The sequence below is a fragment of the Sinocyclocheilus anshuiensis genome, unplaced genomic scaffold (assembly GCF_001515605.1).
Source record: "Sinocyclocheilus anshuiensis isolate Anshui unplaced genomic scaffold, SAMN03320099.WGS_v1.1 scaffold1231, whole genome shotgun sequence".
In the NCBI taxonomy this organism is placed as follows: domain Eukaryota; kingdom Metazoa; phylum Chordata; class Actinopteri; order Cypriniformes; family Cyprinidae; genus Sinocyclocheilus; species Sinocyclocheilus anshuiensis.
In genome coordinates, this window is record NW_015536698.1 from 19682 (window position 1) to 35725 (window position 16044).

The window sequence follows — 16044 nt, forward strand, 5'->3', positions numbered from 1 at the left end:
AACATGAATTGCCCTTCATTGCTCATGTTGTGACAAAGGCACAATATGGGAATCTGGATCAAAATGTGCTTAAATTTTGTTTTGTATAAATATGTCTTTGTATTGGATTCTGGCTGAAAGCTGTACAACAGTACTGTATTTGTTTTAATAATATATTCAAATTATTGTTTCATATTTTGTCTAGAGAAAGAGAGATAGGAAGAGAGAGAGAAGCAGAAGTTACTCCTTTATTCAATTAGGCCTTATCATCAAATAGCAGGACCGACAGAAATGGAAATGGAACGTGTTCTCTCTCAGTGTGCAATTATGGAAAATTCACAAAAATTACTATAATACAAAGTGTTAGAAACATGAATTGCCCTTCATTGCTCATGTTGTGACAAAGGCACAATATGGGAATCTGGATCAAAATGTGCTTAAATTTTGTTTTGTATAAATATGTCTTTGTATTGGATTCTGGCTGAAAGCTGTACAACAGTACTGTATTTGTTTTAATAATATATTCAAATTATTGTTTCATATTTTGTCTAGAGAAAGAGAGATAGGAAGAGAGAGAGAAGCAGAAGTTACTCCTTTATTCAATTAGGCCTTATCATCAAATAGCAGGACCGACAGAAATGGAAATGGAAAGTGAATATGTACAATTAAAACACTGTGCCCACAAACTCAGTGGAAGAGTAATTTAGCATCCTTTGTACATGAATGTGTCCACATGGCACTCATGCTTGGTCCCCTCAGATAAGTTCTTATTCTAAAAGCTTGTCTTGGTACAACTGAATGGCAAAGGCATATAAAATGTTCCATAAATAAATCCCATCTTGAAGCCTGTGGGGAAAGCAAATAGGTCACTTTTTGTTGTATTTTGTATTTGTTTATTTATACATGATGCCTGTTGGTTTTCTCAACCTTTGGAGTCACAAACTATATTGGCAGGAACAAAATCTGGGGAATTCTGGCCACTGTCTGCTGTGTGATATGAGGACTATTGTGATATTTAGTAGGACCTTTTGGCCACAATGATGCTCTAGCAAGCTTGCATTCCTTGAAGACACTAATGTCCTTGAAGACCATGTAGAACTCACTTGACAGTCTGTTCTGTTACGACCAAACTCCTGTGTCTTTAAAAGAACAACCAGACTATCTGTCTCCTTCCACAGGAAATTTAATAACAATTTCATCCACTTTGTCTCTGTCTTGAGGGACAGGAAATTGAATTCCCGAAAAGCCATTCCAGATTATGATTCCTAAGTCATTACAAGGATCTTCTCCAAATGGCAGTGAATAATAATGCAAAGGAAAGCTGTATATAAATGCTGTATAAAAATGCTTCAGTAAACTGTGAGAAATATCAACATGAAAGTGACCATTCCGCTCTCTTTACAGGAACAGAGGGAAACTTGCCGATTCAGTGACATCTGTTTTGTACCTTTCTAGAATCCAGGTTGGTTTAATGTAAGTACAACACAGTTGTAAGTACAGTACTGAATATAATCTGCTTACACTGACCCTGTTTTGAGGATTACATTTAATTTCCCAGCTCAAGACGACTGTGTTTGTTGTGGAATTGTCTGTGAAGCTCAAAGTTTTATGGTTTGTGTGGAAATGTTTCACCCACAAATTTTAATGAGATCCAGGCATAGAATAGGGCAGATAATAACTTGAATAACGTTTTTAAACAAACTCAATGAAAGGAATTCTTAAAGATCGAAATCAAATATCATTCCAAAATGTCAGGTGATGTTTATCTCAAGGGAATACTGATCAAGAGACACATAACATTAATAATTAATCCTGACCTGAGCAGAACACAATGCGGTCTGAGTTATTTTCTGTAGTTGGTATTTAATGTCCTGAATAGGCTGCGTTTGTGCTTTGTCATGTGGCAAAATCCAACACGCATAATTCCTGGTCTTAGATATCACACAGTCCACACTGGGCTTAATTTGATTGACAAGCCCACGTAGGATGAAACAACATAATTTCTTCACAGCTCTAGTACAACGTAGGTGTGAAAGATTTGGATCTAATCAGTCTTTTGTTGTCAAGTGGTGGCTTGGAGTCAATAGCCATCCCCCAGTGGTTCCTTTATTCGCTATGGAATGCATGTAAGGTTGTGGTGGGTAGTTGTTATTGAAAGTGACTACCCAACACAGTGACTTGTCTCTTCCACTCATTCAATATCTCTGCAGTGTTCATCTTTGTGCTGTCCCCCGTGGGGGGTGGGGGAAGATACTCCTCTGTCGCTCTCACTTTTCCTCCACGTTTCCCACCATCCATTACAGGAGATGCAGCAGTCTCCTGTAACTGTTGCACACACACACACTCACTCATACTTGCAGTTTGCAACAAGTTGACAGGGTGTGAGCTCATTGAGATGCACACTGTGACAAGGGCAACCCAGTTACTCTCTAGAGTCTCGGTGGAAGTATATCTCCAAAGACACGGCTAAGGGTCCTGGCACAGTCTATATGCAGCAGCTGAGGAGAACAGATGAAAGTATTGACTGTCATATTTTGTGTAGATTCAGTCATTTAACTTTTTTTTTTCCAGATTTGCTCACTGACTCAATATTAAAGACCCAGGAGAGATAACACTTCAGCTCTCGTGGTGCCAAAGGGCAGTTTGCTAAAAGCCTGGAGGTAGATGGAATGTGAAAGGACTCATTAGACAAGTGAGACAGACAGGGTTTGATGTTTTTTGTTTTTTTTTGCCTTTGATGGCAAAGCCCTCCTGATGTCCAATATACCTCATAGCCAGCTGCCTGGTACACCTCTGGAAAACTCTCTTCCTAACAATGCGTCTCAAGCTAAAACATGTCAGCCATCAAATTGGTTGGCAGTAATGTGAACTCAAGGGTGTCTTTTATTGCCCATGATTTTCACATTTTCCGTTAGATTCTCTGATCTCACAATCGCTAGCTGTCCATCCAAGCATCAGGGCGAGTGACAATTCATGCTCATTTTGGGATTCAGACTGCCCGTTGGAGCATGAAATGAGCTAATTTCGGTCAGAGCAGAACCAAATGACGAGAGCTGAAATAGTCACACCCCACCGTTATAATTTATTCTTTCAGCAAAAAGGAAAATGCATCCTTCTTCTTCCAGTGCACTGACTGTTGGCTGAGGATCTGTGCCTATCAGTTTCTGCTAAACAATCTGAGATGTTATTACTGCTGTGATCAAAAGGATGGATGTTTTTTTTTTTTTGGAAGGGATAAAGAGAGAACAAAAAGACAGAGAGCTTCTTTATGGAAAGTAGATTGTGGAGAAGATGTTCAAGCCCACAATCAACAATGTACTTCAAAAAAGATTGCTCCCTTCATATTTAAATATTAGAGAGTTTTTCTTACATGCTCACCAGCTTTGTACCACTTTGAAAATCTGCATTGACGGTTTCGGATTTCGGATTCAGCCAGGGGCCTCATATTATGACGGTTCTCCAAAGCCTTTCTGGCAGAGAGTATTAGAGTTTGTGCATAGTGTGTGCCGACCACTAGAACACCTACAGTAAGGCCCCTCAGAGTCTACAGCACAAGATGACCATTTGTGCCCCCAGGTTCCCTAATGCATACACTGCCTACATTCTCAGAAGAAAAAAAAAAAAAAAAGAAGAAGCAAAAGCTGTCCCTGGGGTGGTACCTTTGTACTTTATTTACCTCTAAAAATTGCATATTACTACCTTAAAAGCACAAATCAATACTGCTAGTGTACATATTAGTATTTAAATATTAGTACCTTTTAAAGGGTACCGCCCCAGTGACAGATTGTCTGAGAGTGAAGAACAAAGTACAAACCATCCGGGCCTCAGCCCCTCAGCATGCAGCACAGGATAGGGCCCAAAACTATTTTGATTTAATGTTAGCTACCAAAACATGCAATTCATGTTTCTTGGGGAAAATTATGTCTGCCACTATTGGTGGCAGGTTTTGGGGGCCTGCAAAGACATGTTCCTAGGAGCCATGATCTGGCTCTTTCTGCATTTATATTACTATATAAGCTATTCAGTGTGTCAGTCAAGATTTACTGACACATGGAGGCTATACTTTACTACCACTAGTTGAGACCAGAGACCCCCCACCACCACCACCGCCATTGTTTCTCTGATAGTGTTTCACATTTAGTTATCAAAGTATATGCTGAGTCGGAAACAAAGCTTTCCGTTACAGGTGCCATCAGTCTACCCAGAGTGAAAGAGACAATCTCAACAACACAAACATGTTATTGCTATGGTTTATTTGTTCTCCCTGAGAGTCCCTGTCCACTAAAGTTACATTTTTAGTGTCTGTTGAGGTGATATTATAAGACAGTCCATGGTGACATTGAGGGGAACAAGAAATCATAAGTGGCCATATGAAGCCGACAAATTAAAATGAGGCACTATATATATATATATATATGTTTTTTTTTAAAGAATCCATTAAATTATTCTAGACCATAACAGTTGCACTTGAAACATTAATTAATGAGCGGAGAGTATTACTTAGTTTCACTCAATTTAGATAGAATTTGTTTTGACATGATTGTTATTTAGAGTAAATATTGACAAGAATGCCTTATCTTAACTCATCAATGAATTCTGAAAGCATTAATAATGTTGAAAAATTCATTCATAAAGGATCTCACATGTTATGACAGCCTTTCAAGCTCTAGTGTCATAAGATAATTACATACTTAGTCATAGGCTCTTGTTCCTTTTTAATTTATAAATTATCTTATGGCACTTCCCCAGCACTAGATCTCAATTGGTTTTGCATTAAAACCCAAATTTTACATTGGACATCAGGTGGTGACCCAACACAGAGAAACATTTCCTAAATATAAATACAGTTTATGTGTGTAATCTCATTTTGTTTTCCAGTTGTTTTTGGCATACAGAAAAATTACTTTACTTTTGTTAAACATCGCTTGTTTTTTTTGTTTTTTTGTTTGTTTGTTTGTTTTTGTTTTGTTTTAGAAATTAGATTTAAAATTAGAGTGTTGCTTCTTCTGCTTCTATGCTTTTGCCAGCAGCAGGTGCACTGTTCATATTTGGTGTGAAATAGTCTTAAGATGTCCCACTTGGTCAATACTGTACATGTCCACCTCAGAATTTGTTCTCACCTCACCTCATAGCATTCATGCATCACAAATCTGCTAATACATGCTGCATATTACCATCATGCTCATGGGGGAACTATTCTTATCCATAGAGCGAATCACCTGACAGAAGAAAAGACAAATGGCGCTATATTGACTCCCCTGTCCATATAGATTTCAAGCCATGATTTTATTTTGAGGGCCTGATATGTGCTGTAAATACTCTCAGTGAGGTCACTTACAAATGACTGAAAGGCTTGAATGACATATTAAATCACTTTCAAATTTGTGAGGGTATAAGCTCTTCTCATTTGATTTTGATATTAAAAGGTTTGCAACACTGGTTTCAGCATACCTTGTGGTTATAGTTTTAACAGTTTTTATAGGCCATAACTGTTTATCTTGTGAGAGCTCTCCAATGACACCCATGAAATGATTATCAAGATCCCAAAGATCCAGTCAAAAGCCTTATTTTTTTCATCCGAATCTGCCAAGTCTGTGATTTTTTTTTTACACAACCTTACACAATTCCAGACCAAAATACCTACAAACTTAGTGGTCCTCTGCTGTCCTAATATGAATGGCTGTGATTGCTGATATTGATATATTATCCCAATGCTTTTCCTCATTTGTTTTGGCTAACCTGAGCTACTGTACCGTTTGCACACTAATCTGCTGCATGCTTCACCTTTCGATATGGATCACATCCAATTAAAAAGCCAAATCACCTGAATGTTAAGACTTTCCATTTTAATATTCACATCAGGTAAGATGGTATTACAGGTTTCAAAAAATTAAAAATAAGCAGCACAACTGTTTTTATCATTGATAATAAATAAGCATAATAGAATGATTTCTGAAGGATCATGTGACACTGGACAGTGGAGTAATGATGATAAATATTCAGTTTGCATCACAGAAACAAATTATATTTTAAAGTATATTAAAATAGAAAACCTTTATTTTAAATTGTAATAATATTTCAAAATATTGCTGTTTTTTTCTGTTTTTGATCGAATAAATGCAGTCTTGATGAGCATAAGAGAATTCTTTAAAAAAACAAATTCATTTTTATTAAAATATTTTTTACTATTAGAGTAGCGTTATAGTAGGTATAGAAAATAATCATCCCCTTTAAAATAATCACATTTTGTTGCTTTGCTGCCTGGAATGAAGACAGACACAATTTTTGTTTTATCCATATGTATTTACTCAGTGCAAAGTATAACATCCAAGTGAAAGATATAACACCAACATGTCAGAAAAAGGAAGAAATTAAAAAAAAAAACAGAATTCAATGAGTTGGAAAAAGGATCACCCCCTTGTGTCAGTATTTTGTTGAACCACGTTTTGCTTTAATTACAGCCTTTAGTCCATTGGGATATGTCTCTATCTCTACTAACTTTGCACATATAGGCTTTGCAATATTTGCCCACCCTTCTTTGCAGAACTGCTCAAGTTCAGGTACATTTGATGGTGACTGTTTGTGGACTGCAGTCTTTAAGTCATTCCACATATTTTCAGTGGGGTTTCAGTCTGGGCTCTGACTAGGGCATGCAAGGGCATTCACCTTTTTCTCATTCAGCTTCTGTGTGCTCAGTTTTGCTGTGTGCTTTGGGTCATTGTCATGTTGGAAAGTAAACCTTCTTCCCATTGACAAATTTCTGGCAGAGGGCAGCAGATTTTCCTCAAGAATTTGAGCATATTTTGCCCCATCCATTTTCCCTTCTATCATGACAAGTGCTCCAGTCTCTGCTGCAGAGAAACACCCTCATAACAGGACATCACCACCTCCATGCTTCAATGTAGAAATACTGTTATTTGGATGGTCAGCTGTATTGGATTTATGCCAGACATATCGTTTGGTGTTGAGGCCAAATAATTCAATTTTAGTCTCATGTAGCGAATCAGCTCATGGGGAAATATGAATAATTAATCATAACTAGTTATAATTAATTATAAATATTTAGATCCGCTGTAGATATTTACTTGACCTCTCAGGGTCAACTGTCTGTCAATTCTAAGAACGTTAATTTCCTGGTTAAGGGAAATAACTTTCTTACTGTACAACTCTACACAGAGCTTGTAGCATAAATCTGCATGATTAGGGACTATTGTGTGTTTGATTGGTCCAGACGCTACACTCATCTGCCTCAAAATCTTCAAGGTGCATTTTGGCAAAGCTAAGTTGTGACTGCATGTGGCCTTACTTGATGAGTGTTTTTTTTTTTTTTTTCTTGCAACCCTCCCATACATGCCACATTTGTGGAGAATTGCTGTCACATGCACACAATGACCACTCTTCGTCATAAATTCCTGCAACTGCTTCAGAGTTGTTGTAGGTCTCTTGGTCACCTCTCTGACCGGTTTCCTCCTGGCTCTTTCATCCAGTTTGGAGTGGCGTCTTGATCCAGGGAGGGTCTGTGTTTTACCAAGTACCTTCCACTTCTTAATAACAGACTTCACTGTGCTTCTAGGCATTGGTAAAGCCTTTGAATTTGATTTTTTTTTATCTTCTCAAGTGTGCCTGTCCACAACTTTATCCTGGATAACTTTTGACAGTTCCTTGCCACCCATAGTTGATTGTTTGCTTCAGTTGCACTATTTGAAAGTCAAATGGCTTTGTGTGCCATTGAGAAAAGCAACACAATGTGATTAATTTAAAGGGGGATGATTATTTTCTATAACCAATATCACAATATCACAATATCACACTGAGCAAAAAAAATATGCAATTTGCTGCAGTTGCTGTTATTTATATGGCCAAAAAGAAAGACAAAATTCTGAAAGCTTATCAAATGCAGTGTTGAACTTAAGGCATGCGCTGAAATCCATGAATGCCCAGAAGAAAGCATGTGATACGCAAGTAACATTTTGGCCATATCACAGTGAAGCTGTAATCACTATTACAAAGCATGTTCAGAGTACTTAGGCTCTGATGCTGGTGAAAAAGGAAAATGACAGAAATAAGGGGATTAATGTGTAAAAGGAAGAAAGGAAAAATAAAAGAAAGGAAGGAAGTGACACAGGAACAGACTGTGTGATAGAAATGCCAAGGGACAAAAGAGAGAGCAGACAGGCTGGGGTTTGGCTGGAGGAAATGATGTCCTCTATGATGTAAGCGAGGTGCAGTTGTAAGGGATCAGGCATCGCTAGCAGGCACAGTTCCCTGGTGTAGCCTCACCGATGGCCAGCCGTTCAGGATAAGGCACTGAGGAAATGCTCTGCCGCTAGATGAGCAGTAAATTGACAATCTCAGTGCTCTCAGAAATGTCAGAGAGAAGTTATTAGCCTGGCAGGCCGCCATCTTCTATAAATAGAAGCTGGCACATTTTCATAGGAGCATTATCATTTGCCAGCAGATGAGCTGGGGAGAGAGAAAGAAAGAGAGACAGAATGAAACAGTCGATTTACTGCAAGAAATAAAACATTATTTGTTTTTATCATTAAAGGAAGAGGGGTGGAAATTGAAATGAAAAATGAGCAAGATATCTTATAGCCTCAAATTACTCAGTTCCGGTGAGATGCCTTTGTAAATCAGAAAGTCACGAAAAGGCCAACCATGAGACATGTATGGCAACACAAATAAGGCAATTTTGCATAACCATTAAAAGCCCATGATGTGCGTTTTTCTTTTATTATGCTTCATGCTGTAGTTAAGCAGTGCTGAGACAGAAATGGAAGCCAAAAGATAATGTCTGTCTGTGATAATGTGCAAATCTTATCATGTCAAATTCTGCTTTCACTCACAAACAGGATGATTTTCTAGCCATAAAATCTAAAGGACAACAGAGAACACAGATGTCATCTCTAATAGTTTTCTATCCAGATTAATGGTCTGTGAAATTTCCCACTGTGCAATACAAAGAGTATTTTCAAGTCAGGGTATCAAATATGTTTGGAACGGTTGTACAGTAGTACCAAAAGCACATCGACACAAACACCCATAGGTAATTTTATTTTTCACTGACTTCAAATTCCTTCCTCTTACTCAGTCAGTCAGTTAGCTTTTCACTCAATTGGTGTTATGTGATTTGGCCATTATCATGCACCTTCCAGAGCGTGACAGTGAAAGCGACTTCTTTTTTTTTTTTTTTTTTTTAAAAATGAAACATGATTCATTCAGCCAGACCTTAGGAGATACTCTAATGGTCTGAATGGCAAAAATAGATATCTCTTGAAATTGTGTATACACTGACAGCTTTCAAGCTAAAGCAGTACATAAGTTGGCCATAACCCCAAGAGAGTGATTCACAGCAGATATCCTAAGAATATTGTGTTAGGGTTACCTAACCTAACCCCAAGTTTTGTAAAGAGGAATGGTGTGCAGTTCCTCCTGACATTGTGTTGGACTGATCTGCAATCACATGATATGTTTGGTGGATATTATATCTACCAATGGAGGATCAACATGTTATTAAATCCAAGGGTTTACTTTTTTTTTCCTGCACCATGAAAGTTTACACAATGTGTTCAACAAAGAATAATAAAAAATACTAATGAAACATATTTTTGTAATTTAACCAGACTGTGTTTGACTAATATTGTAAATATTAGATCAAATTGTATGACTAATTTTCACAGAAATCCAGTATTTTGTTTTCTGCTACATCACCTGTACCTATCCAACATAAGAGCAGACACGGCCGTTCACTGTCACTTATTTTACCTCTACAAATACAGTCTGTTCTGCTGCTTTATACTATGCAAACTGGTATTTGTTATCATACAATTTTAATGTATTATAGTAATAATAAACCCACTGGTTTGTAGTGAAAATACGTTTACCTTTTATTGTACAGTTTTTTTGTTGTTGTTGTTGTTGTTAGTTATTTACCCATGGCGGCTGATGAACTGTCTCGCACATTCAAAGAAAATTGTTTGCTTACTTCTGATATTTATATGGACAAAAAATAAGATGAAATTCTGATAGCTTGTAATATAAATAAGTTAGATCTTTATAACAGTATAACAGACCACTTACATGAATATAAATATCAGCTGTCACTCACAACAATTTCTTAGTAAGATGTTATTTAAATGCTTAGTTTTACAATCAAAGCTAATGTGGCCGTCAAACATAATGCAATGCAATATAATGCTAATTGAGAGATGAACAAATAAACACTCCTTAAAAGCCTGTTGGATAATATTTTATAGTCAGATCTGAACATGATTTTTCAATCAATCAATCAATCAATCAATCAATCAATCAATCAATCGTAAACCTTAGTTGCTTCAGCTCAGTAAATGTTTGTCTTGAAATATTACTAACAATATAAAAATTACCTTGTACTACAACCTGAATGTGAATTTTTTTTATTTTTATTTTTATTTTTTTTTACAATTATACTAAAAGGTATATTTACAAATCAATCAATCAATCAATCAATCAATCAATCGTAAACCTTAGTTGCTTCAGCTCAGTAAATGTTTGTCTTGAAATATTACTAACAATATAAAAATTACCTTGTACTACAACCTGAATGTGAATTTTTTTTATTTTTATTTTTATTTTTTTTTACAATTATACTAAAAGGTATATTTACAAAAAAAAAACTATAAATCAGATAGCTGATGTGTTTCATATGTGTTTCACACGAGTTTCACATGTCTTTCACATATTTGACATGTGATTTTAACATGTGATTGCACATGTGAAGTTCATGTGGTTTTTCTGTAAGGGGTACGTTGTTTACAGCAGGTTTTTCAGCATATAGCACTAACTGAGGACTGAGAGGTGACCTTTTGTTTAGAGAACATGTTTGTCTCTTGGGCCATGTTTGCTTTTGCCTCAACTGTAAATGCCCTGCTGTGATTATAGCGTATAACACTTAAAACATGTGATCAGTCATTATGACCCCCCTGAACCCCTGGGAAATGTATATTCATGTATGAGAAATGTCAAATTGCAGATCCTAAACAAAAACATACAGTTTTATTTTTCTTTTTTTTTCAGTACTGTTACCTAAACAAACCAACAAATATTTGCCATGGATTTTTACATCCATCATGTGAAATTATTTAACACAAAGAATTGGTTAGAATGTACATATAGCTGATTCAAATGGATTCATAAATCTTTTCAAAACATCTGTTAAAACACACATTTTCAGACATTTAAAGACATGCTAGATCTCTGGCTATTGCTATAGTGTGGTGGATTATATCACAGACAGTAGGCAACTGCAGTAATGAGCCCAGAGGGAACTGGTTTACATTGAGGCCGTTGATCGTCTTCGAGTTTTCGTTTCACCATGAACGTCTTCTGTTGCACAGAACGCATGAGTCACCACTTAATTTTCATCTGTCGGCACGACGGACGGCTAAGTATCCATCTGTATGCAGTTTCCCTGCCAAACCCCTTCCAAAATGACAGCTATTATCCAGATTTACATTTTATTCCTAGGAAGAATAATGACAATGAATCATTGCCATGTCACTGATGTCAATAATTACAGTATGAGTGGCCGGTGAGGTATTTGTCTTGGAGAGCTTGGATGATGGTAACAGCCAAGTAAGGGAAAAGTATGACAGTGAAGGATGGGTTTGATTCACATACAAGGATATAAGATGCAGAGTATGAAAATTGTTTTCTCCTATCACTCAAACCTTTTGTCACTTTTCAGAGGTCCTCCACTTCCATATTAAATTCCTCAACTTCCTCAGGAAAATGGTCTCAAAATCTCCACCAGCATTGCATGCAAATTACAACATGAAAATGATGTCACCAATTACTCACCCTTATGCCATTCCAAATTATTTTCTTTCTTCTTCAGATCAATAATTCAGAACATTAATAAATGATAACATTTGACATCTGAACATGAACAAATTATAACAGAACTACTACAAATGTATGTAAAATTCAGTATCTTTGTCGCTTAACTTGTTTAGTGGAGAAAAGGAGAAAATATCCTCAATTGAACAGAACTAGTCACACTTAAAATTCTAAAAAATTATAAAAAAAGAGGCATGATTGATATGAAACCAGTAATAAAAATGAAAGCTTCAAACCAAACTTAAAATCTGAGTTAAAATACGTAGATGTTTTAAGAATTATATCAAGTACCTGTTGATAATGTGCTGACAGCTTGCAGTTGGATGTTTGAGCTCTAGAAAATCAACAATAAAGCAGCTTTAAAACTATTTTGACAGTCACATATTTTTTTTTTTTAAGAAAGAAATAACATGGGAATATAAAGCCCTAAACTCTAACACACAGAACCATTTCACCATCAAAGTTGTTTTACTCAAATCAATTTCTGCTTATAGTGATTACTATAGTGATTGTGGTAGTAAAGCTGTGTAGAATGAGAGCTTTCAGAAGCATTGCTATTCATCAAAAGACCACTTTATGTACATGATAATTATCTAATTTTCCAAGTTCACACCACATTAAATCATCGGCAATGGCTAACAATATAATCCACTGCAATCAAGTGAGCCAGATTCAGTATTTTTTTTATGTTTATCCGAAATGAGTGGCATATGAAAATCTTGTATTTAATCTCGTAGCATGTGCATTGTGTCACTGAGGCATGTAATCAGATATCCACTGTCATTTTTATCTTTTATCTGACACTTTTAATGACTACATATCACTCAGAGGGAGACACAAGTCTAATACAAGCATTTCACTGTTCAGGAGTAGTCCACACAAATCAATTTCATTTCATTCAGTATCAAATCAAATATGCACTGCCTGTGTTTTTGTTTTCTAGTCTTCAGGATTCTATCCAATGTCATATCTGCAAATTCCTAGTGCAGTTACTCTTTTATTAGTCAAGCTCCAGATCAGGTGCTTCAGTGTGCTCTGAATTCACAAGGTTATTGAGAGGTTACTTCTAACCAGCAGAATTAAAACTGTGTTCTGTAAGTACATTATCTCTCAATACAATGGGCAAAGTCGTTAATGTGCGCCAGTGGTATGCACTGATAAGTAAGCTGTCAGTAAAGACAGATTATGGATATAAGCAAAACTGTGTTTCAATGTGTGAATTTAAAATGAGCTGGTAATGAGAAATAAATGTGCAAGTAATACACGTTTGAATCTGTAATTTTTGCCAGCAGTACAAGGGGCAAAAACATATTATTTTTATTCACACTGCTATACTCTGAGTTTGCTCACTTCAGAAATGGCATGTTGGTTGTTGCTGATAACTTTTGTGGGAGTGGGTCCCCAAGTCGAATGTTATAACCGTGACATTCACTTCCTTGAATTGCCCTGTTTTGAATACTTAATTTTCTGCTGGTGAGTTTTTTATGCTGAACAAAACAGCAACAGGCAAAGTATGATAACCATGGATGTTCATTTAACATGACTGTGGCTAGCCTGTTAACATTTCCCTGTTTAATGCACTCATGCTAATGCACATCATCCGTAAAGGGCCATGTCATTTTGTAATTAATGTAAATAGGATTGCAATTAATAGAAAAAAGCTTTAGATGAAGACATAGTTTGGTGGAAAGCTCTATCCGTGCTTTGTAAGGACGTGCATTGATAACAATGTCAGTGTTTATTGATATAAGATGGTTGTGAACACTACTTTCATAAACAGTTTAAAGAAACTGATGCCAGCTCAGCCAGCAAACCACTGTACCTCATCACATATTAATTGGATTATAAACTCATCAGAATTCAGAAAGCATAGTGCTGCTGTTTATGCTGACATATCCATAAAAGGCATTAACAGACAAGGCAGGCTTTCTTTGTTGTAGAACTTTCTTCATTGACAATAAAATAGTCAATAGTCAATCAAATGTAGCTGTGTATTCTAACAGATTTTTTTTCTTTCATTTTTTTTTTTGTTTTTTGTTTTTAACTTATTGTCATTGTATTATGGTAGATGTTTCAACATTAATCATACTATTTGGAGGCCTCTTAACAGCATGACATAGACTTGGATTACACCAGCTGAACAAAACCCATTGAGATGGATGAGAATGCAAATTGGTAGGTCACTCCAGGTATATTAGAGCTCTTTGAGTTTATTAATGTAGCACTTTTCAAAACAAATCAATGCAGTTCAAATTGCTTTACAGGCAAGAACAAGCTAATGACAAAAAGGTTTAAAATTAAGAAATTAACATTTAGTGAGACAAAAAGATTTAAAAACAACAAATGAAATGAGAAGAAAAAGTAATGTATAACAACATTTTTTTTTATCATTTGTATTTTTTGAAAGTATAAAACAATGTGGATGGGAATAATGAGCAATGTTTTAAAAAAGTATTAAAATCAAAGTGAAACTAAAGTGAAACAAAATTATATTTCAAAATAACCCAGCTGAATCTCTTACAGTTAACTTTAGACAGCAATAGCACATGATTGCATGATAAATGTTTGTAATCTCATATAATGCATTATGCTGGCAGAAAGTGTAAGGCAGAAGAGATTGGCACTGTCATTTGCACAGTAATTGACTGTGACTACATTTTAACATTTACATCCAAGCATTTATTTAAGTAAATTTCTGAGTTAATTTAAATGGATTGCATGTAGTAAAATATGTAACACAACTTTATGTAATTGTGTTGCATTGGCTCATTTTTTGGAGTGAAAAGACAGCAGTGAGGGTCAGCAAGTGAGGGTCTTCCCCCTGGTGGACTAAGCCTTCAATGGGTTTCAGGTGACATTGCAGAGATATCATCATACAGACAGAATAACACTCTCTATATTTTTATATTGGTACAAAAGTGCACTAAATGCAAGCGGAAAACAATGCGAATATATGATCAAAGTTTTGATGATCTAATATGTCATACTGAATTATGCTAAAACTATGAGCTCCATGAGAATAAATATATGCAGATGCAGAGAGACAAAGAAAATGAGAATGTGAGGATCTGCAAAGAGAGAGAGAAACAGTGTGCAAAAAATGCACAAGGACAAATAGCTTTGAACATCATTTGTTGCTAAGTGATGATGAACTGCAGCCTTGAACAGACCCATCATCCTCTGAATGCGCTGTTGTTGTTTTTGAAGTGGCATCAACACAAATACAAAGAGCAATTGCAAGGCCAGAATCTGTAAGATGTAAAGGCTCATGCACTTTTTTAACATTTTGAAAGCTTTCCTCCTTAGGAAATTAGCAGTCAGTCCTCAAATAAGCCCTTACTTAGAGCATTCTGACAGAGCAGAAAACATACATATCTCATGGAGGATTTTCTAGTAAGAGTATTGCTTATTGGTTAGGGTGATGATGTGCGAGCAACATTAAAATGATTTAAGCTTTAATTAAACACTTTAGTTATTTGCTTATTTTGTGCACCTCAGTTTTTTCTTGCTGTAATCATTTCGAAAGAAAAGTTAGAAGAAGAAAAAATGCATTATTGATTTGGTAGAACTAACGTACTAAAGCTTCTCCTGCTGCCCAGAAACTACAGTATAACTGTCCAGTCACAGCAGAGAAAAAAAAAGTATTTATGAGAAGATTTTGATATAAGCAGGACTTCCAATGCCCACAAAGGTTTAAAATTTTAGTCATATATACTATATCTCAGTTTTACAGGGGTCATATGATGCTGCTAAAAAGAACATTATTTTGTGTATTTGGTGTAATGAAATGTGTTTATGCGGTTTAAGGTTCAAAAAACACATTATTTTCCACGTACTGTACATTATTGTTTCTCCTCTATGCCTCACCTTTCTGAAATGCGTCGATTTTTACAAAGCTCATCGGTCTGAAAAAGCGAGGTGTGCTCTGATTGGCCAGCTATCCAGTGCGTTGTGATTGGCCGAATTCCTCAAGCGTGTGACGGAAATGTTACATCCCTTACCATATTGTGATGCCTGCGGCACCTACATGAGATGACCCCAGGCTGGACTCCGCTTCGTCCACGGTGAAAACCGATCCGGCGATCCACAGTGCGAAGTTGAAGTATTTCCTCAGTGACCAGCTCGGATCAGCTCCAGGCATGACGAAGCAATATCGTCCTCTTTTGGAAGGCCAAACAAAGTAGTTTG